The sequence below is a fragment of the Alligator mississippiensis genome, chromosome 2 (assembly GCF_030867095.1).
Source record: "Alligator mississippiensis isolate rAllMis1 chromosome 2, rAllMis1, whole genome shotgun sequence".
Classification (NCBI taxonomy): Eukaryota; Metazoa; Chordata; order Crocodylia; family Alligatoridae; genus Alligator; species Alligator mississippiensis.
Genome location: NC_081825.1, coordinates 182,586,268 through 182,609,876, shown reverse-complemented (window position 1 = coordinate 182,609,876; position 23,609 = coordinate 182,586,268). Strand labels below are relative to the sequence as shown.

The window sequence follows — 23,609 nt, the reverse complement described above, 5'->3', positions numbered from 1 at the left end:
TTTGCCCACCCCTGGCATATATCCATCTCTTTCATCGGTTCATCTACAATATTTGCTTCTGGTATTTCTCTTACAAAGGAAGACAAATCAGCAGGGCTCCAGAGACATTAGCTTGGGGCTTTTGGTTTTAAAAAGCTAGTGCTTCAGTCCTGAGCTGTCACCCTGCAGTTGTGCAATTGGTGTCGTCAGTAGTGCTGTGCTCTGTTCTTCTGTGATGTCACACTGACCGGCACTAATCAAACATTTTAGATGAGATTAGCGCAGGCAATGAAACCCTTGTGGCTGTAACAGCAATGCTACCAAAGGCAATGAAGGGAATGTGGTTTCACAACTCTTTGTGCTGGCTAAATCTGCAGAGAATCCTCTATTTTTACTTCAAAGAAAAAGTTAAGTGCTGCCCTTGGGTTTTAGCATTTGGTCTAAGTGCTGACAAAAATCTGTTTGCACTTTGAACACACCCTCCAGAATGTGCCCTGTGAGTTACTCATTGCTACCTTTGCCAACATAGGTTTTCATCAACATGACAATTTGTAGGTGTTTTTGAGGTGTGTAATAAGATGTGTGCTTACTTAGCTAGTGGATCAGATACACGGGCGTTGGGAAGCAGTGTGAGCCAAACCTATTTTTGATGAGAAGTGTTGGTAGCAAAATTAATCTTTCACTGTGTTTCCCTTAATATTCTTAGCACTTATAAATATAGTAATCATAAGTACTATTGGGTGAAGTTTATACCAGTCAGATATACAGGCATTTTCATTTACCAGTGTGTAGTTAGTTAGCATGCTGCTGTTCCTTAATTGGCTCAGATCAGGTCTTTAGTAGGAAAGGGAAGAGTTTCTGTCAAACGCCATCAGTATGATAGTGTCAGAAGTCAAGTTAATACAACAGGATGTTGTCACAGGATCACATCCTGCTGCTTTGAAAAATGAAGCCTCATATTTTTTCAGTCCTATTTGCCTGACAGTACAGATCTTCCTTTTTCTTTTCTTTTTTTTTTTTTTTTTTTCAAAGTATCCACAACCCATTTGACCCTTAAGCTTTTGTACCATCTTCCATTATTATTGTATCCCAATGCATGTTAACTTCAGTAATGAAGTCCTGAGGAGACCTCACAGAGTCTCTGGTTCCCTTTCCTCTCTGGCTTAATGAAAATTGTGCTGGAGAGTAATATTTTCATTTTTATTTAATTTTAAAGATTGGGACACAGAGGCACCGGAGAGCGCCGATGTTGGAAATGTTCTCATTCCAGTGAACAAGCTCTATAAAATAAAAAGCAGGAGTTTGTTGGCCTTCAACAGATCCTGTTTGATGCGCGTAGCGAGTCCTTATTTTGAAATAATGTACCCTCATCTGATTAGACCTGGCATTTTATAGATAACTACCTTACCTGGTAGTCTGGAGTCAGCATTTAAATTAAGGCTACCTGAGATCAATCTAGTATTTGATCATCAAACATTTTAGTACATTCCTTCAAGGAAATTTCCTGCAAGAGGGTAATTTGTCAATTTTAAATTTAATCAAAGTTACACACTTGCATATGGTGCAATATGTACAACGCTATGGCCAACAGAAACCTTTCCATGGTTTAAAAAATAATATACTGTAAACTCTTTTTTTCAAATAAATGCTCATACCTTCACAGTGTCTGAAACCGAAACATTGTAGTACTGTGAATTGAAAGGAGGAACATTGGCTTCATAGATATGCTTCTACCCACTTCCGTCCCACCCCCTCCCAGCTTCTGCAGGGGGACTGAGATCCTGATGGCAAAGGGAATATGACCAGTGATGAACTACTTAGATTTCTGAAATACCTTCATTGTTAATAATTGGAGGGGTTTACTAGTAACTTAGGTAAAGATGCTAGTTTACAGTTCATATATTTTGAGCTAGACTAAAGAAACCCAGGTTTGGTGTCTGAGTCCTAGTTTGGGAATGGAGGAGAGGAGAAATGCACAGGTGAAAGGAAAAGAAAAGCTATTCATCATGTGGGGGTTGCTTATCTCAATCCTGCGTGGAACAGAGGGTTCCAAATCAATTCAGAGAGATTAAAGGGTCCTCTGATTTGATTCAGATTCGGAGACTTGGCCGCTGAATCGGGCCGAATCTCCACCTAATCGAATCAGGGACCGAAGCTTCACGTAGCCCTACTTGCCAGCATAATAAGGTCTTCAGAATTGCTAAGATATACTGAGAAATATTGAACCTGCCTACCAAAACTACGTATCTGCTTAGTGCCATAGCAAGGGTGGGGGGTGAGGGGCAAGCAGGGCCCAGAGCATCAAAGTGAAGGGGTGCCAACAGGCACTGCCAACTGGGGCTGGGCTTGGGACAGAGCTGTGAGTGGCTTGTTTGTGGGGGGCATCGGGATGGGGGAAGGGCGGCTCCCATCGCTGCGTGTACTTCCAGGAAAGCATGGGGGGGGTACCCCCCAAGATCTGTGCATGGGGTAAGGGTGGGCTGCTGCCGGGGGGTTAGCCCCGGGCACCAAACTTTGTTGCTCTGGCAGTGTATCTGGTCACAACATCTGGGATGGCGCACTTCTTGCCAGGAGGGTGTAAGGGAAGAGGATATGGGTGAGATTTCTTCCGAGTCATAATGCATTGAAAATGGAAACTGGTTCACATCAACCCAAAGTAGCCGAGTTTGCCAGTATCCCTCATTCACTCAGACCTCTAAGTAGCAGCCTATTCCTAGCCTTCCTTTAGCCACAACTGATAATGAGCCAGCTCTTGGATTTCCTCAATTTCACTCTTATTTTCAGGGAATAATTCCCCAAGGGCCGAGCCGTGCTTCCAAATTCAACCCCTTACAGCCATAGCGTGGTGCAGTATGCAAGCCTTGGATAGGTTTAGTTCTTTGGGGAAACTGAAAATTATATTAATTAAAAGAAAAAGAACTTTGAATCCCTCAAGTGCTTGCAGAGGGGGGCCACAGCAGAAGCGCTCACAGCACAGCCCTGCCAGATTCCAATGAATCTGCAAATTCTGCTAAATACCTTGTCACCCAGACACGAAACAGGAAAGGAAATGCTTTCAGAAGCTTTAGAAACTGAAAATGCCTGTGAAAGAAAATCACTCTCTCATATCAAAGACAACAGAACTATATCAAAGACAACAGAGCTAAGTTGAACACTACTGGAAAAGAAAAAATGTGATTTATTTCACAGATATGGCAACACCCCTGTGCAGGAGGGTTATGTTAGCAGACACACAGAGCAGGAGAATAGTGGGTAAAGTACCTAAACCTGAGAGCTGGGGCTTGCTAAGTAATTTTCAACGTGGGTGTTAACATGGAGGCTTCATTTTAAATCATTTATTTCTGCTAGAAGCAGGCAGAGTTGATTTGGATGGATTCAGCGATTTGGATGTAGATACAGCTTTAAATGATTTTTCTACAAACCTCTAGGTAGTAGGGGCTCTGAATGCTGGGGCAGATGCAGCGTCCCAAAGAAGCATGGGGGGCTCCCCAGCGTGCTCGGCAGCAGACCTGGAAGTAGATCAGAAGCACTTCTGGTCCACTTCCCGGTCCACTGGGAAGTGCACGGGGGGGCCCCCCTGTGCCCCCCGGTCCATTTCTGGGTTCACTGCCAAGCATGCTGGAGAGCCCCCCGTGCTGCTGTGGGACGCTTCATGCACCCCAGCACCGCAGCAGTCACAAGCTGCACCTGCTACCTCAAGGTACGTAGAAAAAAACTTTTAAAGTTGAGCCTGTGTCTGAATCGTTGATTTGCCATATCAGCATCGAATCTTCAGATTCACTGTCCCCGATTCAGTCCAAATCCGAATCGAATAGAGTCCGTTTGGCGCAGCCCTACTGGTAAGGTCATTGGCTCAAGCGTGTGTCTGTGTGGGAGCTCAGTGGTGTTGATTGCCACTTGTTTGCTAGCCTAGCACTTGGAGAATTTGGGAATAGCAGGTTCACATCCTAGAACTGCATGACTGGGGGCATATCTTGTTCAAAATCTAAAGCTGCCATTTGAAATCTAAACCCTTCCTGCATTTTTTGCACAGTGGCTGTTTGCTCAGTGGGATCATTTTCATATCGCATATGAGTAATTTTTGAACTTGACACAAGCCTGTGAAACAGATGATGCTTTGATAAGGGTTACCAAATAGCCAGGAACCCTGCATCATCTCATTTGCTTGATTTTAAGGTTCTGAGTGATTCTGACACACGACACCTGACAGGTTTCTGCAGCTTTAGAACACCATCAGTCAACAACAGCATTGCTGCATTAAATGAACTTTCTGTCCACATTTTATTATCTAGGCAAGTCCTTGCTTTAACTGCTGAGACTGACATGAATATGACATACCATGTTCTGTGGGGCATGTGAGTGAGGACTAATAAGGAAAGGGCCTCAAAACTTGAGTCTCCTGGTCTGAAATAGACCTCCTAATAACAGTTATATTCTCTATGAGCCAGCTGCTTGTTTCTGCTGGCTAGATGCTTTCTGGCGATGTTGCCGTAGCTGCACTTTTTTTCCCCTCCCCCCTCACTATTTGGATACAAGCCTGCTCTTCCCAGGCAGGCACAGTCTGCAAGCAGGCTTTGATATGCTGAAGGTAGGCTGAGCAGAGTCCATGCTTGCAGTCTACTACACATGGCACTGGGCGGGAGTTATGACTTGTAGCGTGGCACTTAAAACCTCAGTGCTTTTTCTTTCTTCTCTCCCAGCTTTGCCTTTTAGTAGGTATATGGAAGTAAGCTGCAAAAAAACACAGAGCAAAATGAAACAATGCAGTGCAGCTGTTAGCCAGAATGCGCATTATCACTGCAAGCTTTTCGGGGCAAGGACCGTAAGCAGCTCTCTGGTTGGAAGCTCCATGGTACTCCTGCATTGCAACTAACAATAGTAATACAGCGTTTTAGCTTCTTCAAAGTTGGGGCATATCTTGACACTTTTTTGCACAATGTGTGGCATAGCTTGCAAAGCTGTACTTCTGTGACTTTTTGCTGATGTTTGCAAGGTCAGATGGTGTAAAAGGCCAAAAATGGGCTTGCTGATTCTTCTAGTGGTCAGGAAGGCTGGAGAAATGGAGAGTGGACCATACTTGCAACATTTCTAGTGATACTAATGAGGATCAGTTTTTTTATGAAATGACAGAAAAATCTCATAGAAGTTAAAAAGGGGGTGGAGGGGTAATTAAAAGTGTCCACATTGGGGGTGTGTGTGGGGGGGCGGTCCGTAGGTGCCTATAAGAGTTCTTTATTTACTAAAAGTTAGGAAGATGACCCTGAGCTTCTGAGGCAGCAGGATGTGATGGAAAAAGCCCTGGCTTGGAAGTTGGAAAACTGGCCTCCCAATCCCAATTTTGCCACTGACCTTTGGAAAGTCATTTGACCTCCCCTGTGCCTCTGTTCCCCACCCAGCTTTTGTCTGTCTTGTCTATTTGGACTGTAAAGTTTTCATGGAAGAGGCCCTTTCTCTCTCTCTTTGTGTTGAGCACTATGCATTGGGACCTCAGTCTAGGCTGCTGCTTCAGGATACAACTATGATACAAGTAATAACGGAAAGATCATCTTGAAACACCTCAGAGCAAAAATGTTCCCGTTTGACTAAGGCTCTATATTAAAAAAACTAAGCCAGATCCTCAGCTCTGGTGTATATTAGGTGATTTTTACACCAGCTGAAGATTTAGCACATGAAGTCCAGGCTTCTCTTACTCCTGTTGTCAAACCTCATTTGACACTTGTGAGTTTGCTCTAACTCATTTCCTGGGCCACAGCCTCTCCCTTCCTCTGGGAAACTTAAAATCGTATACCTTTTTCATAAGAAATATGTGAAAGGGTTTGAGGCCAGCAGGTGGAGTTAGCCTAAAATCCTAGCCTTGGTTTTGTGGTTGAGGCTTTTCTGAAGCCAAGTATTATTAATAGAAATGTTTTCCTGGATCTTAAAAAGTACACGAATAAACTCAATGAATGATGCTTTGTTACCACCCAAATGTATGTCTGCCGTGCGTGTATGCCACACATGGCAGCACTGCACTTGTGTGCTAGAACCATAGAGGGAAGCAGCCTGCAAAGAGATGGAGACCCTAAGATCTGGGACAGAAGTTCAATCAACTGATTTAAACTAAATCTGATACTTAAACTAAGTCTGATACTATATCCATCCAGGTTTATTTTAAACCAGTTTCGGCCATTTTGAAAGTGGTTTATCTGCACTAAACTTCTGTTGTGTTACAGATTTGAACCAGTTTCCAATCACTTATACCAGTTTATAAGTAATTTCTGTCCCTAGCCTAAAAAACAGAAAACTGGAAAAAGCCCCCCTCCTCCCCTAGTTTACAGGATGCCTTATGAAATTCTTTGCCACAAGATGTCATTGAGGCCTGCTGCTTAGCAGGACTGAAAAGGATTTGAAGTTTTTATGTTCAGAGTCACATTTCCCAGAACCAGGGGGTCCTGGGACTTGTAGACATCACTGCAGTACAAATAGTAGTAAGACATAAATTTTGGAAGGGATACAAACACTCGTGAAGGCCGTAACCTGGAGTAAGGAGGAAATTTTTCTTGAGTACTGACCATTCTATAATTGCCTACTGCAGAATTTCTTATACCTGCCTCAGAGCAACTGTGACCAGCCACAGAGACAGGGCAGTGGTGGGCTAACTGAGGCTCAGGTCTGGTACAGCAGTTCCTTATGCCCTTGCCCAGTTTGTATGATGAAAGGATCTGAGGTGGGAAGGGAGTAATGCCACCCTTTCACCTCACTCCAGAAGAACCATCCTTAAAAATGAACGAACAATATTAAAAATTGCATTTTGTTCTTCTAACAATGTGATTCTCGGAGCTGGTGGTAGCAATACCAGGAAAGAAAGCTCAGATTAAATCTGCCAGCGTCCTGAATTCCTGTGTTACTCCCCTGACCTCCCAGTTGCCTATGCTCGGATGAATAGTCTAAAGGTTTCACAATCTCTGTTAATTTCTCTCTCTTTTTCCTTAATACCTAAACAGGTTCTTACCTCTTTCTTCTTGTTAGTTCCTCCCTTGAATTTTCTCTTTGTGATTCCAACGTAGCTGAAATGTTTAATTTTGTCCTTAGAAAAGTGGGTATTGACCTGAGCCTTTCTGGTGACCTGGGTCTGGCCCAGGTCCTGTAGAGCTGCTGGTTGCAATGGGATAGGCTGAGGTTTGTTCTTTTGTCCTGGGTCACTTGTCTGCATGTTGTTGTGAGGGGCAGGTGCCCCTTTCAGACAGTGCTGCTGAAGGGGAAGCTGTAAGCCAGACATTGCACAGGAAACTTTCTGTGACCCTTGAGCTCCATGATCTGTTGCTCTGTAAATTAAGAGCAGGTGGAGTTATTTGCAAGTTGGTTGGGCAGGGGTGTGTGTGGTGGCAAGTGGAGGCTTGCTTTGTAGCATCTGTCTGTTGACCTGAGACATCTAGAAGGCATGTTTCAACTCTCTGGCACCTCGGGTTTGCTCTGTGTTGTGACCTCTGCTGACAGTTATATGGGACTTCTCTGTGAAGCTTGTCATTCAGAGGCTGAAATGGAGATTTCTCTCAGAATGACATGTCCTATAAAGGACAGTTGGGTCAAAAGGAAATCTGCCAGCTCATCCTCAGGCTTCGGTTTTGTGAAATGGTTCTAGAGCCTTGTTACCATCTTTGTCTAGGGGGGGTTAAATATACCACTACAGCAGGCAAGTGCATAAAAATGGGACATGGAAAAAGTGGAATCACATCTCTGCTTTACGCTTCTGCTGGTTCTGGTTCATACAGCCATCTTCACATACTACTACAAGTGGGCTAGTTAACCTGGATTCAGGATCGACCTAAGAGCACAGCTCTACCATTTCCAGTTCAAGAGGTAGTTTCAGTTACGTCCTAGACTGGAAGAAGTACTGCTGTATTCTTACAACACTGCATCCCAGCTGACTTAGCTCTGCCTTTCAGGGGTGGATGGGGAGGGGATGTGTCACCCAAGTTGAGATCATCTTTCCAAATCTGGGACAAAAGTCATTTTTCAGGGAGTCTTTGAGAAGGCCCAGACGCAACTCTGGAATGTGAGTTTGTCCTGGAAAACGTGGGACGGTTGGTTGCCTCAGATGGAATTTCTTTCATATATATAACTATAGCTATATAGATATATCAGTTCATAATATCCACCTCTCTAAAACTCTGCTTTTCAATTAAAGGGTCAGCAAGAGCAGTTGTAGGCTACTGCTTGGCAAGAAGCCACTGACGAGGCTCTAATACTGTTCTGCATTTTCATTCATTTGATGTAGATTTGAGTAGGGAATGGGCTAATTAAGTCAAAAGGGACAGCTAAGATAGGAAGGAATGCAAGGGAAGTTAGGGTTAGATATTAGGAAGAACCTTCTCAATAGGAGGGTGGTGAAGCACTGGAACAGGTAACCCAGAGAGGTGGTGGAATCTCTGTCCTTGCAGGTTTTTAAGACCTGGCTAGATAAAACCTTGGCTGGGATGATATAGTGGGGGACGGTCCTGCTTTGACCAGGGGGTTGGGCCAGATGACCTCCTGAGGTCCCATCCATCCTTCTTTTCTATGACTCTATGAAATTCTTTGTAATGTATGATTAATAAACCACACCGAAGAGACAAAAGACATTGTCATGGTTAACTTACTGGCTTAGGACATGGGAGATCAGAGTTTGCTTTATGGCTCTGCTACATACTTAGGCAGCCTTGGTCAAGTTGCTGATGGCCAGATTTTCAAAGATATTTAGGGTATCTATCAGTTGCCAATGATTTTAGTAGGAGTCGGATGCCAAATATGTCCCTTTGTCTCTTAGTGACTTACTTGCCTCTGTGCAGAATGGGCATAATGCTTCCTTTCTTCAGTCCCGTAAGCAATGTGGGTAGACTACTGGTCAAGAGCTAGGAAGTTGGGCTCCATCACTGGCCTGCTTTGACTTTGGGAAAGTCACTTCAACCCTTGCGTCTGTTTGTGCAGTCTCTTCACAGTAAAGACCATCTCATAATGGGTTTGTACAGCACCTAGCATAGTCAGGCTGTGATCACACCTGGAGCCTCTCCTGTAATGTGACTGTACCAGTGCTTTATGCAGCATCATTATTAAAGTCCAGGCTTTATTTTACAATAACAGCACTAAATATTACGTCAGCAGTACTGTAAGCTGTAGTAAAAGGACCTTGTCCTAATTGTATATGCATGTGCAAAAATGCCTGTGCACACATTCCATTTCTGCTATAAAATCCAAGTGGCTTTGGGAATAGGAGGGCCAGGAACAAAGGGCAGAGATGGCTTTAACTACAGAGGGTGCATTAGACTCTTCCCCATCCTGTCCCCATCCGCACCCCCCCAGGCTCTCACTACTCTTTAGCCTGGAATGCTGTTGCACAGGGGTGCTCTACCTCCAGCTGGGCCAAATCCAGCCCATGGAGCCATGGCATCTGGTCTGCAGGCATTCCCATGGGTTGCAAAACTTGGCAGTGGGGGAGCAATGAAAGCTCTGTGTGGCAGGATCCAGTGCCACCCAGGACATTGCCACGCACCAGGATCAGGGCCAGGCCTGCTCCCTGCATTTCTGGATGAGGCTGGGTTGCTCCCCACCCTGCTCTGCCCTGCACAGCCAGATTGGGGCTGGGATGCGCTGTTCCTGTCCCCCTGCAACTGGATTGGGACCACGGTGCAGCCTATCTATCACCCCAGTGGATAGATCAAGGTCAGGCTGTGCACCCCTCCCCACTACCAGATCGGGCCCCTGCCCTGCCAGCCCCATGTACCGAATTGAGCCCACCAGGTAGATCCAGCCTGCAGACAGATCTGGCCCTACCTATCCAGCCTGCGGGGTGAAAAGGTTGGGCATCACTACTGTTACACATAAGTGCCTATGGTCATCATTGTGGCTCTACTCATGCTTTCATACACTTGCTTGAGACTGTAGATGACCTTTTTGTGGGACCGTTGCCTTGTGGTGCGTACCATGCCGAATGTCTGTAAATTAGTCGATTATGTCCTCTGGTTTATTTACAAGTGTGTTGTCCATTATGGTTTTTAAATGGGCCTACAGAGATGGACCCATCCCAGACAGGCAAACATGGAGGGTTTCATTTCAGTTTTCCAGCCCTCTTTTGTTTCTCTCCTCCCCTCACCTCTGCTCCTGTACTTCCTGGGAAGTTAAAGGAGGCAGAACAGCAAGGTTTGAATTTTGGGCCTAGATGTGTGCATCTCCCTGGCACAGGATGCAACAGGTTTCTGGATTTCTTTGTCCTCCACAGCAGTTTACATCAGAAGTGATTCAGTTTGCATGTAACCTATCAATCCTAGCCCCTGTTACTAAAATGGCTGTCGCTTACTTCACTTCCCCTTTGTTTCCCATTCTTGTTTTATTTTTTAATCGGAATCTTAATTTTTGGGGGGATATTTTCTGTTGTCAAGAGACAGCCTCATTTCCTACAGTTTATTTTTTGCAAGGAAGAGGTCGGAGGGTAGGCAGTATGCTTTCTTTTTGGCCCTACTCTATCTTGGGATGTGCTGGCTGTCAGCCTGCCCAAATCCTGTGTGTCTCTGTTGCAACGTGCTCTGAGGGAAACCTCCATCTTTGGTGACCATGCAAATTTTGTTGGGAGATCGTGATCGGTGTAAGGAAATAGACTTCTTTTTCACAGTTGTCCTGTCGTCTGCATAATCAGCCCCAGACAGTGACAGGAAGGGGACGGTTTTGTGGTTAAGAATGAGAGACTTGAGTGATCAGAAATCCCCATTTTTTTTTTTTTTTTACTGCTGCTTTCCTGTGTGACTGGGGACAAGTTACTTAATCTTTCTGTACCTTGGTTGCCCATCTGTAATAGGAAGGGGGCATTTCCTCAGTCTCTTGTCTATTTATATTTCAAGCTCTTAGAGGAAAGGAGTGGCTCTTATATGCAGCACCTAACACAGTGGGACCTCACTCTTGTGGGAGGACGATAGATGCTACCATGACACACTAATCGCTGAATGAGGAAGGTTGAGTAACGTTGTGTGGATGTCATTGCTCTTGGTCAGTGGTTGGCAATGGTCTTCTGCTGGTGGGCTCGAGTGACCCAGCTTGGGACTGAGGTAGGCCAGTGCTAGGACCCTGCTGGTTTGATTAAATCGTTGATCTTTGTTTTGCATGTGTGCTTTCTAGTATATTTTTCCAAGGAAAGGTTAATTTATTTTCATAGATTTCATAGACATTAGGGCTGGAAGGGACCTCGGAAGATCATCGAGTCCCGCCCCCTGCCCAAAGGGCAGGAAGTCAGCTGGGGTCATAGGATCCCAGCAAGATAAGCATCCAATTTCAACTTGAAGGTGTTCAATGAAGGCGCTTGAACGACCTCCGGTGGCAGGCTGTTCCAGACCTTGGGGGCTCGGACAGTAAAGAAATTCTTCCTTATGTCCAGCCTGAAACGATCTTGAAGTAGTTTGTGACCATTCAGTCTCGTCATCCCTTGGGGCGCTCTGGTGAACAAACGTTCCCCCAGATACTGGTGGTCACCCCTGATAAACTTATAGGTGGCCATCAGATCACCCCTGAGCCTGCGCTTTTTCAGGCTAAAGAGCCCCAGGGCTCTCAGCCTGTCATCGTAGGGTCTGCTTCCCTCACCTCTGATCATGCGCGTGGCTCTTCTCTGGACTCTCTCAAGCTTCTCCACATCCTTTTTGAATTGTGGAGCCCAAAACTGGACACAGTACTCCAGCTGCGGCTTCGCTAAGGCCGAGTACAGGGGGAGAATGACGTCCCGGGATTTGCTTGAGAAGCATCTATGGATGCAAGCCAGCGTTTTCGTCGCTTTACTAGCCGCAGCATCGCACTGCAGGCTCATGTTCATCTTGTGGTCAATGATGACCCCCAAGTCTCTTTCTTCCATAGTGCTAGCCAACATAGTACTGCCGAGCCTATAAGGATGCTGCGGGTTTTTTTTCCCAAGGTGGAGAACCTTGCATTTATCAGCGTTGAACACCATCAGATTCTCGTCCGCCCACTTGCTGAGCCTGTCCAGGTCAGCCTGGATCACCCGCCTGTCTTCTGGTGTGGATGCTTTGTCCCAAAGTTTGGTGTCATCGGCGAACTTGGCCAGTCCGCTTCTGACTCCAGTGTCCACATCATTAATGAAGATGTTGAACACTATGGGTCCAAGGACAGAGCCTTGGGGGACCCCACTGGTCACAGGACACCGTGATGAGTGACTTTCATCAATTATTACCCTCTGGGTCCGACCCCGGAGCCAATTTTCCAGCCAGTGGATCGTGGAGGACCCAAGGCGACAATTGGCCAGTTTCTCCAAGAGGCAATCATGGGACACCAGATCGAACGCTTTTTTGAAGTCAAGATATATGACATCAATCTCTTCTCCCTTGTCCAGGTGATAGGTCACCTGGTCGTAGAAGGAAATGAGATTGGTCAAGCAAGACCTACCCGCAACAAACCTGTGCTGGCTATCCCTTAAGATGTTGACGTCGGCCAGTCCATTTTCCCCCTCCCTGCCATATGGTTGGCATAATTTGGCACTTTTTGTTAAACGGGATGCTCCATATCTCTGTATGTTTGTTTAAGAGGTAACCATAGCTTAATATATTTTTATTCATAGTATTTAATTTTTGCAGTTTCATTGCTTTAGAAGAGTCTCTAGTATTTCTTGTTTACTGTATGACTTTTTCACTTGTGGTTTAACCCAAGTGGCTTCTGCTTGGAAACTGGAATGCATCTGAAAATGTACATGGCCAACACCTAAAAATTATTTTTGTTAGTTAAATAAAACCCACTTCAGTGTGGTTCTCATAAACAAATTTTCCCCAAACATGCCCCATATTTAAAGTATTGCCTGTAGTTCATGAATGGAATGGTTTTGTTCCTATTCCCAGTGTCCTTCAAGATTTTAGAACTAGTGGAGCTCATCCTCTTATCCATGCCCTTATAAAGTATGCGAGGAAAAATAAGCTTTCCTGTTTTTTCAAGCCCCAGTTTCTCAATTTTGGATGAACTACAGCTGAACTAGTGGAATAAACTCAAGTGAATAAATTATTCTTTTTACACCTTCAGAAGAGCCTGCTGGTGTTTTGAAAACTGCTTCAAGCATCACAGCAAACACTGTTCCAAGTGCTTAGCCAGTGATTTCTACCAGTTCAGCACTTGGACTTCCTTTTTAGTTTGCCATTATGACACATTAAAGCCTGCATATCATAATAATTATATTATATCTTGAAAGTATTTTAACTGTCCACATTTATTGCCAAAATTTAATTTCCAACAGGTTTTATTTTTAAAAGAAATATTTTAGTTAAATTACATGCAGAGTAATGTTTCTATAGTAGACAGCATGTTCTACTCTTCCATAGAAACATACCACCATGGTATGTTTTGTCTCAGGCTCCAGAGTGAGTCTTTGATAGATCAGTGAATCAGAGTGGAGTCTTCTGATTCCTGGGAGAACTTAGGACCTTAAAACTGAGACCAACTCAGGTTAAGATGGAGTTTGACTAGTTTGTGAATAGGATTATATAACCTGGTCTTAGCAGGGGAATGGATTCAGCGATCCAGAAGGTTCCTTTCAGTCCTGCATTCTAGTTGACACTAATCAGCTTCTTTTTTGATGGGCATGGAGAATTAATCACCTCTTCTGCCTCCAAGACAGTGTCACTCTATGGTCTGAGTTGCAGCTCATTGATAGGACAGCATGGAAAGCTTGCATTGCTGCTTCTGTCCCAGTTCTGGTCTAACTGGGGAGAAAATGTATGGGCTGTTGGCCTGGTGCCTTCAGTAACACAGGGAGAAGTGGCTGTGAGCCCTGGTGCCCCTGGACTCTCCTGTTCCTCCTGGGCAACCTGCCCTTGCCCATCTTCTGTAGTACAGTATTGTACAGTAAGGCAAACCTTTGCTATGATCCTCAGTTGTTCTAGGCCACTCTCTTCCCTCCTCTGCACTTAGGGATGGAGCAGTTTGTCTTTTCTTTCCATCATGGGTCCATTAATTTAGGGCACCTATCAAGTAGGTCAGCATACTGGCAGAGGAAGGAGGCCAGTCTGAGCATGTGTGGGGTGAAAAGGGATTTGTCTAGCAGTCCCACTTGGCTTGTAAATCAGCAGCAAGCCTGGGACTGACTGCTGCACAATAACTGATGCATATTCATGCTTGTTTGCAGCACAGGCACTTAGCTGGGGAGAGCATTGTGTCGCTGTGTTAATAATGTGTCCCAGTGGGAGGGAGGGAAGGAAAGGGGTCCCAGCAGCAGGTGTCTTACTGCTTTTCTTTATCTCCTCTGCCAGCTGCTCCGTCTGCCTTGGTTTCCTCTGAGGAAGGCAACACCCCTGCTTGCTTGTCAGCTGTCTTCACTCTCTTCCCTCCCTCCCCCAACTCTTCCTCTCCAAGCCTGCCCCAGTGGGCTGAAGAGATTCTGTTGCTTTCATCTTCTCCCTCGTCTCAGTTCTGCTTGTGAGTGAGGACATGTGCAAGCAAGGAAGTAAAGGAAAATGGTGATGTACCCAGCTGGCTTGGTGTTGTTAAGTATATGTGGTGGTAGTGATGTGGAAGGCACTTAGACGTGTAAATTGTTAAGCAGGTAGGATCTATGAAAGTGCCCAGAGCTTGATATGGGATGTGAGAGCTGCCTCTTCGCAACTCCACGTTTGAGTTGTGTGGTGGCTGCTGCTTTTTCTTGGGTGGCCCATTATGGACTGAGATGAGAGAATCCCTCCCCACTCCTATGGTTGCTTCTTGATCCTCACACCCAGACTTTGATCCATGGTCTGCAGAATGAGAAAGCTAGTGCATCTGACCCTGCTGTATTCACTGTCTCTGAAGAATGCTTTTCTAAAGCATATCTATCTTCTGTGTGTATCTAATGGCTCTGCTTCTTATTCACCCGAACGCACAGTCCTTCATCAAGTACATTAGTGAGGCTGGAACCTTGCTTCAAGTTACGGGTGCTCTTCACTGGTGTGGGAAAGCATCTTCTGTTGTCAGGTGGCTGAAAGGAAGTTGATCATTAAAGTGGAGACACTTGGACTCATCCAGGCCAGAAATGTACATTTAACAGTGATGGGTTGAGGAGGGCAGTGGTCAGATCTGGGCTAAGGTTTGATGCTGAATTGGGTTATAGTTTGGAATTCATGCCAACAATATTCCCCCTCCCACCTTCTATTCCCCTCCTAGTCTCCGTAGCTGCCCTCAGGAATTTCAGGTCAAAATGGAAGAAATCTCATAAGGATAATCAGCTCTTGTGAGACATCCACCACCTTGGTCTTATGTCTCATGCGCACAGTATGTGCAAGATTTCAGCTGCATTTTGGACTGGGAAATAACTCTCAGCTGTAAAGCTGAGGTAGCCCTTCTAAAGCCATATTCCCAGCAAAAAAACCCTCCACCAGATGATGATTTTGTCTGTTTATTTGGGTTCGTTATACAAGTACGCAACACTGCAGTGCTGGAGTGCCCTTGATCAGCAGTGCTCAACCTTTGGACCTGTGGGTTGGATAAGTGGTGCAGGGCTAGGCTGCAGGCAGAGCCAGTATAGGGGTTGGTCTGTGGGTGCCATCTGGCCACATACCCAGTCTAGCCATGTGCTGGCCTGTCCCTGCAAGCCTGGGTCTGCCTGTATGGCCAAGTGTTCTTGTATGATCTAGTGTCCAGGGCCACATCATCAGGCCTGTAGGGCTCCCCGCAGGTCTAGGAATTTGGAAGCAGAGGAACAGCAATTGATGCAGCTGCTGTTCCCAGGCTACCGAACTTTAGGACCCAGGGGGAGATCTACAGGCCAGATGACATGGCTCCATGGGACGGAGGTTGAGCACAACTGCCCTAGATGGCTTTTCTTTTGAAATGACTCGCTGACTGCCTGCATGTATATTGCGTGCTTGTTGATGAGCGAATCAGATTGTGATAAATGGTTGTTAAGATGGTACATAGGCCTAAAAGGGGTCTCCTGGATTATTGAGTCTGGTTCTCTGCCCTCACAAAACAAGTCATTTTAATCTTTTTCATAAAGCTAACAAACTCCATGTCTGGAACTAATGGACTGGTGGCCTCTACCACTCTTCTTAGGGAGGCTGTTTCAGAACCTAACTTTTTCTGATGGTTAGAAACCTTACTTTGTGCAACCAAAATTTATTCATGCCTAGTTCATACCCATTTCTTTTTTGTTCCTACCTTGTACTTTAGCTTGAGTAACTCTTTCCTCACCCTTGTGTTTACCTCCCCAATATGTTTACAGAGAGCTCCTGTATCCCCTCTTGGTGTTAATTTTGCTAGGTTAAATAAGACCAGGTCTTTTAGTCTTCCCTGGTATAATAGTTCCTCAGTTCCCTGGTCATAGTAATATCCTTTCTCTGCATCTGTTGAAAATTATAATCTTACATGTGGGGGACCAGAATTCTGCATGATATTCCAGATGAAGCCTTGTTGCCTCCTTGTTTGATAGCACTAAAACTTCCCTAAACACCACTGAAAGCATGTAGGAATACATTTGTCTTGTACACCACTGAATCACGTTGGTGGCTCATAGTCATTTGGGGCCTTTAAGTACTGCTGTAATAGAGAGCATTAATCATTTTCAGTCACATTAAGAAAACTGTACCTTTTCCACGGAGCCAGACCGTGTCAACTTCTCTCACTCCTTTTCTGTTTGTCTTTCCTTTTTTCAGGGGAGACCTGAGCCATCCCCAAGGCACAGAGGACGACGCCTTTATTCAGGGCTGGTGTGAGCATCAAAAGGGTAAGTGGAGCATTTGAGAAGCATACTAGAAACCACCTGGTTACTGGGGTGGGAGGGGTATAAAGAGGTGCTGTGCTGTGTCTTTTTGCTCTGTTTCTGACCAGCTGTCCCCATTCCTAGAATTGCCATTAATAGAGCTGTCTGACAGACTGGGCACAGAGGGGTGTGGAACTTGTTGCACTGAGCTGGTCAAAATGGACACACAGCTGGTCAAAATGTTTGCAGTAGGTCATTTTGAAGGGAACCCCTCCCCCCCATTTTCGTGTTCATTAAACATTGTCCATGTGTCAGGATACATATGTAAAAAACCCAAACCCTTGGATTTAATAAAAATAATTGAAAACATGATTTAAATGATTTTTGAATCTTTCAGTAGCAGAAGCCTGGGTTCCTTTTATTTTGAACTGTTTTCTATGTAGCCAATTCTTCACTTTTCTGAACCGTTTCTTGTTTCTGAAGGTGGGGAGAGAGGAAATGGAGGACTTCAAGGCTAGATACCTTTCTGAAACAAGTACTGTAGTAAAATACAAGTTATGGGATACTGTGGGTGCATCTACATGTGCCCCTATGGCACTGTTGTTACTGCACTGTCGTTTAGTACTTCCTAAATGACGGTACAGTAACAGCCATTATTGCACCATGCTGGCTATGCTTGGTTATTTTTAGCTGTTATGTCGCTGTAGTGATGTGCTATAGCAAGGGAACATGTCACCATGGCAACCTAGTTGCGGCATCACGGTTTGCGCCTGCTGATGCCATGTCGCCATAGTGCATTGCTACAGCGATGTAGTGTCTTGTGTAGATGCACCCATTAATGAGGTAACAGTGAAATTCTGTGGCCTGTGTTACACAGGAGGTCAGACTAGAAGATGCTAATGGTTACTGATGCCTTTAATACCCTTGAAATATTCTCTGTGTAGTTATGAACTCGGATATTCCACAGGTGACAAGATGAGAAAACCAGCTTCTCAACCCCTAATGCAGACTTTGAATAAGTGCATTCTATAATGGTGGTACTTTTTTTGTGGTGCATTCAGAGGTGCATTACTGACCTCGGAGGATGTTGCTCAGCATTGATTTTCCAGTTCTGCAGGAGTCTTTCCTATAGTCAGTGTGACGGTGCCTGCCTTCTCCATCCATGTGGTTGGTGCTTCATTTTGTTCTTTGACTCCAGTTAGGTGTTCTGCGCATCTCTGACACCTATCACTTGGGTTAGATGATGACCTAAATCCTTGTATGGTAAAAGCCTGTGCAAATGTGTTCTCACTCTTCACAGAAACTTTGCTCTCCAGGCTTCAAGCTTGAAACTGGAAATCCATTTCTTTACTGAAATACATCTGTGGGCACACTCAGGGGTAGCAGGAACTGAATGCTGGCTGAGTAAATTCCCAGTTGTATGCCAGTCTTGTTGCTAGTCTTGTTTTTGAACCTCATCCTCAGACAGACGCATGTTACTGACGGGAGGTACATGGTGCTTTGCGAAGAGGTACATGACTGAATTTTAGTAATGGCAGTGAAGTTTCTGATTAGTCAGCACACAGGGAGTAATGGCATTGCCAAGTGTTGATGTTGGTGTTGCCACTCTTCCTAAACATGCAGAGACGCAGCAGGTGTAGGGGGGTACAAGGCACAGTATTTTGCAGGTAAAGGGGTACACAGACAAAAAAAAAAAAAAGAAACAGAAAACTGCTGATCTAAGCAAAGCAGGTAAAATATTGTCTGCATTTTGTTCAGCCTGGTAGTTTTTCCAGCATGTTTGGATCACTTCAGCCTCTTCCTCTTGTTGCTGTGCCTTGTTCTTACGTTTGTGCGTCCATGCCTGCCTGCTTCTAACCTTAGCTCTCCTCCTCCGTGTGACACTTATGATTTGACTGGAGTAATTGGAGGGCAGGGACCTTCCTTGGGGTGAGTCTTAAGTTCTCACTCCCTAATTTTCTCTTCTATTAGAAACTTTTCAGGGAAGGGAAGCTCCAGCACTGCAGGGAGGCTGTCAGCTCCAGTGAGATGAACACAAAGACACAGTGTGAAACATACACTCTTTCCATCTCAACCCTATTAATGGGGCCCTCTTCCAACCAGTCACTAGGTTAGCTGTGTACATAGCATGGCCTAATGGTCCGGACATAAGGCAGGAAGTTGGGAAAGGCTTTCCTTTCCCAGCCCTGTTACTGATTCACTGCATGACTTTGTCCAAGTCCCTTGACCCATGTATAAATTGGAGATAATTTGCCCATGTATAAATTGGAGATAATGGTGGAATTTCATATTGGATGTCTCTAACAGTGCTCAGTACCAGATACTTTCAAGTACTGCAAGCCAACCTTTTGGGCAGGCGTACCACAAGTTAAGCCCTGTACCTTTCCCTTGTGCCACTCTTTATTCCTTTCTTCTGCCTGATCTGCTCTGCTTCTACCCCTTGCTTAATCTATCATATACCATGTGCCATGATTGGCCATCCCTGCTTTACAGGAAGAAACACAGCAGTGAATAGTTCTGTAGTAAACAGCTCAGAAAGGGTGTTTCCTACTCCCCTTCATCAGTTAGTGACTGACTTTTGTGCCAGAGTTTGAGCATTTAGATCTTCGTAGTTTCATAGTAGCTAGGGTCAGGAGGGACCTGAACAGATCATCTAGCCTGACCCCCTGCCACAGGCAGGAATGAATGCTGGGTTTGGTATTAGGAGAGAGATGTATTTGGGCAGGTGGCAGATACTCTGGGTACCCATGCCCTTTCCACAATACCACTTCTGCTCATCAAGCCCTTTGCCACTGTGGTGACAACTTTTTAGGATGCATGTGTCATTTTTGAACTAGAGAACATAGTTGCAGCAGAGCAGCCTGCTTGGATTATTGGTGGGACAGACCCTCTGCAGAGAAGACAGTGGGCCATACTGTGTTATTCTGGGAGACGGGAGGAGAGCAACTTGGGGTCAGAAAATCTATCCTTAGCTTGGGTGTATAGCTTAGTGACCGTATCTCTCAAGCAATTCTCCTGGAGTCATGAACCAGTTGTTGTAATCAGCAGTACTCTATGCAATGTTTATGAAGCCAGCAATGCATCAGTGTATGGAGTTGACCTTGGATTCTGTTGGACTTCAGCTGGTTTAGAAAGCACCTCCATCAGCAGTCCCAGGATCTGGGGGTGATGAGGGAAGTTAGGAATGAGAGAGGTGCTTGCATCCAGGCTGCTGTTGATGATTTTTTAATGAGAGATTGATTGCAAATGTGCATGCTGCTTTCTGCATTGTGTGTTTCCTTGGGACATGTTGTACCAATATGTGGCAAATCTTTTACAATGTTTGCTGTACTGTTCTTTAAGCCTCTGGGATGAATCTTGTTGTGAGGTATTTTGTGTGTGATTGATCTGGTGGACTGCACTGGTGAAGGGCTAGGATGTATATTAGGTTTAAAAGTCAAGCAATAGCTCTGAATCATCGGTTGCCACATAGGTGGCTGGTGCAGCTTGCTTAGTGGTTTTTGGTACTTGAATAAACCTTTAGGGAAATGGCAGCGACTCATTTCCTTAAAAGTAGAGACAGCAAGTGCTAAAAGCAAATGTTCTCAATGTTATTTGTGTTACCGTTATGTTTAATAGGAAAAACAACTGGTAACAATAAACATGTGTGTTTTTTCTAAACTGTCCAGAAAGGTGCAACATGGAAAGCTTATGCAGAAACCAAAAAATAGAGGACTGTAGATGGCTCCAGAATCTGCTGCCTGAGGTGCCTTTTATTTTCCTTTTCCTTCCACCCTCCTCTTAATCATGTGGTGTGGTGCCCTGGCAGCATTTGACCTTAATCAGAGGTGGTGTCCTGGCAGGATTTGACCTTGAAGTTCCTTGAGTTGCTCACCTCCCAGGAAACTGCTGATGATCCCAGATGCTGAGCAGGCTTCCAGCTGCAGAAATTCATTGGAGGAGCAGGGGCTTTGCAGGGTTCTTTGTGCTTGATCACGAGCTGGCAGAGAGGCATGCACTGTCAGAGACATTTGTATTTGTTACAGAAGTTGGCCCTGAACAAAGAGTCTGAACAATCCTGGGTCTGCACTGGGCTTTGCATCCATGTTATAGCCATTGTCAGCGGGTGCTCCATGAGTTCCCAATCCCACCATTCTTCAGTCCTTGCTTGTTCCTTAAATTTTGTTCAAGGTTCTCTGCTATAAGTTCATACAATCAAAGAAACATAGGACTGGAAGGAATCTCAGGAGGTCTCCTAGTCCCCTGCTAAGTGTAGGATCATCCTTATCTATGCCATCCTAGAGAGATGTTTATCTGTTCTTAAAACGGCATGAACAATCCTCTTGCACATCTAATGAGCACAGTGCCCAAAAACATCAAGAACACCCTAAATTACCTCAAGTATGACAGGGGGATGAGGGCACTGTCTGTATCTTGCTATCCTCATGTCTGCTGCATCTTCTTGCATTCAATGCCCCCTTTTTTTTCTGTACCCATGCAATTATCTTGTCTGCAGCCCGCTTTCCTTTTCCTTTTTGCAGCAACATGCATGTGCTTGGGTTCTTGGCTTTCGGATCTCAAAGCATCTACAAAGCGAGTGAAGGAGAGCCCATTTGCTATTTAATATTTTTAGCAGTGTAAGCACTGCATTCTCCCTACACTAGTTCCCCAGTGTCAAGGCTGCAGTTTGTAATTTGTATCATTTTTGGTATGCCAGCCTTCTTTGTAAGCCTGTTTCTGGAGAGGGCCAGTGTAAACTAGCAAGATAGAAACTGAGTGCATCTTGGTAAGTTCACAGCACAGTTCTTTTTATATTAATTAAAAAAAAAAAAGAATGAGTAAATTAAAGTACTGGGTGGGGTAGGATTCATTACAAAGTAGCTGTTGTCAGATTTGGTTCCCTAATCTCTGTGGAGATGTGCTCTTGCATCAAGGACTTTAACACAGTGGAAGTCAGTGCAAAGAGAGGTGGCCAGTGAAGGAGAGAGGCTGAAATTAGCAGTGTTTGAAAGATGACAGAGAGAGACTGCCTGAGCCCCACTTCCAGGTTATTGCTGGAGAAGTAGAACAAAACCCAAACAGTGGGGATGTAGCTATCTAAGGATTCATTAGTGTGTATGTGAAGGAGCTGTACGTGCTCAAAATCACTTTCTTCAGAGAGAAGAAGCGACCCTGGTACATCTACCTCGAAAAGGGGCAAGGTATAGGCGGCGGAAGCCTGGGGATAAGGGGGCTCAGTCCCTCCCAGAACGGGGGGCAGCAGGTAGGGCTGCAAGCCAGCCCAGCCATGGGCTCCAGGTGGCTGCCTCAGAAGTAGGGAGGGGCATGTATACAGCCAGGATCACAGCTCTGCGTGGATCACTGGCTGCCCAGCACAACAGGCAAGTATCAGTCTATTCTGTGAAGGGGAAGGGGCATGGGGGGTGAGGGAGGGAGTGGTGTACAGGCAGGATCAGGGGCTGTAGTGAATGGGGCTCTGGCCGGGCAGGGTGGTGGGATGATTGGAGCCCGTCCAGGAGCATGGGGGGGGAGGCTCCCACTGCTGTGCGCACCCCAGCAGAGGCCCCAGGGGCATGTGCCTCCCCCACCTCTGAGTCTGCCCGAGTGTACACAGCGGCTTCCGATCGTCCCACCACCTGGCCCAGGCGGGGCCCCATTCACCCCTGCCCCACTCCCTCACTGTGGGGGGCTTGATCTGCCCCCCCACCTCTTCCACCACAGACTGTGGGGGCAGCAGGGGGCTTGCACTCTGCACTTACCAAATTTTTTCTCTCTCCGCCTATGGGCCAAGAAAAAGCCAAATTAATTTCTGCTGACTAGCACTGAGAATAGTTGATCAGCAAAAGGACTGTACAGCTTGCAGGTAAAATCAAAGCTCTGTTTTTGTGTGTTTCAAAAATGGGGTTCATAAAACTACTCATAGTTAGAATCAGAAAAGGCAGTGGTGAATTGTACATTTAACTTTTTTTTATGCTGCTTGGCAGCCATCTTGGGTCAGGTGGTGCTAGGAGAGAAGGCTGTGGTTAAGAGAGGAAGAAAGTTGAGCTGCTCTGTAAGTGCATTATGTGGTTTCCACCCTTAAAGGTGGCCATGTACACCACCAAATCCTCCCTCACCATGAATTCATTGGTCCTCGACCAGGAAATCCTTCTCCCTTTGTACCTGAAGGGCTCATAAAACCACAACAAACTTGGTATGGGCATGCTTCCAGAGCTGAAGCTTCAGTTTCTCTCCTTCTGCCTTTACTGGGACATCCAGAGGTTCCCTGAAAACAGGTTCTTGAAGGATTCTCCCCAGTGGAACAGCTTGCTGTGAAGGCTACTCTGGGTTTGCTGGGGCTTGAAATGTGTTAATCATGGGTCCACATCCTGGGAGCCCTTCTCGAGATTCCCTTCTTGCTTACCCAAGGTCTCCTCTGTTGAAAAATGGAGTGGTTCAGGGTGGTAGACCCAAAACTGCGATGATAAGAAAGTAGGCTGGAAGGAACCTCATGAGATCATCTAGTCCAGCTCCCTGCTCAAGGCAGGACCATTGCTGACTAAACCATCCCAGCCAAACATTTGTCTAACCTGCTCTTGAAAAATTCCAGGGATGGAGATTCGTCAACTTCTTTAGGTAGCCTGTTTCAGTGCTTAACTATCCTCATGTTCAGAAAATCCTTCCTTGTTTCCCATTTAAATTTCCTCTGCTGCAGTTTGAGGCCGTTACTCCTATTCCTGTCCACTAAAGCCATCTCCATCCTCTTTGTAATCTCCCTCCCTTTGGTCTTTTCTTCTTTGTGTGCGGGCCGGGAGCAGTCCGAGGCCCTTTTTTCGCGCGGCGGGCTGTGGCCAGCAGCCCGGACACGCCGGGTCGGGGAAGGCAGGTGGCACACTAGAATTAGGCACGGATGCTTAATGGTTGTTTAAGATTGTTTACTTACACCGTAGATGGTCGCGGTGCAGGCTGGAAAGTTTCCAGGAATACTTCGCTTAAATCCTAGTTTTAG

At 45.5% G+C, this 23,609-nt stretch overlaps 1 protein-coding gene and 1 long non-coding RNA gene across 3 annotated transcripts in view; one reads left to right on the top strand and one right to left on the bottom strand.

The window, feature by feature from the left end:
* The window catches only part of HRAS (HRas proto-oncogene, GTPase), a 103,839-nt gene that overhangs the window by 31,647 nt on the left and 48,583 nt on the right, over positions 1-23,609 (top strand). Inside the window, exon 2 of one of the 2 annotated variants that reach the window (XM_019485185.2) lies at positions 16,596-16,666. The gene's annotated coding sequence lies outside the window, so the exon portion shown is untranslated. Of the gene's footprint in view, positions 1-16,595; positions 16,667-21,382; positions 21,408-23,609 lie in introns of those variants that run through there. The other variant, XM_006263415.4, reaches the window with a different exon arrangement.
* Positions 3,140-7,355, bottom strand: LOC132248393 (uncharacterized). The gene is made up of 2 exons (XR_009459573.1): positions 6,971-7,355; positions 3,140-4,710 (listed from the first exon to the last, which is right to left on the bottom strand). It is a non-coding gene; the product is annotated as an uncharacterized LOC132248393 (long non-coding RNA).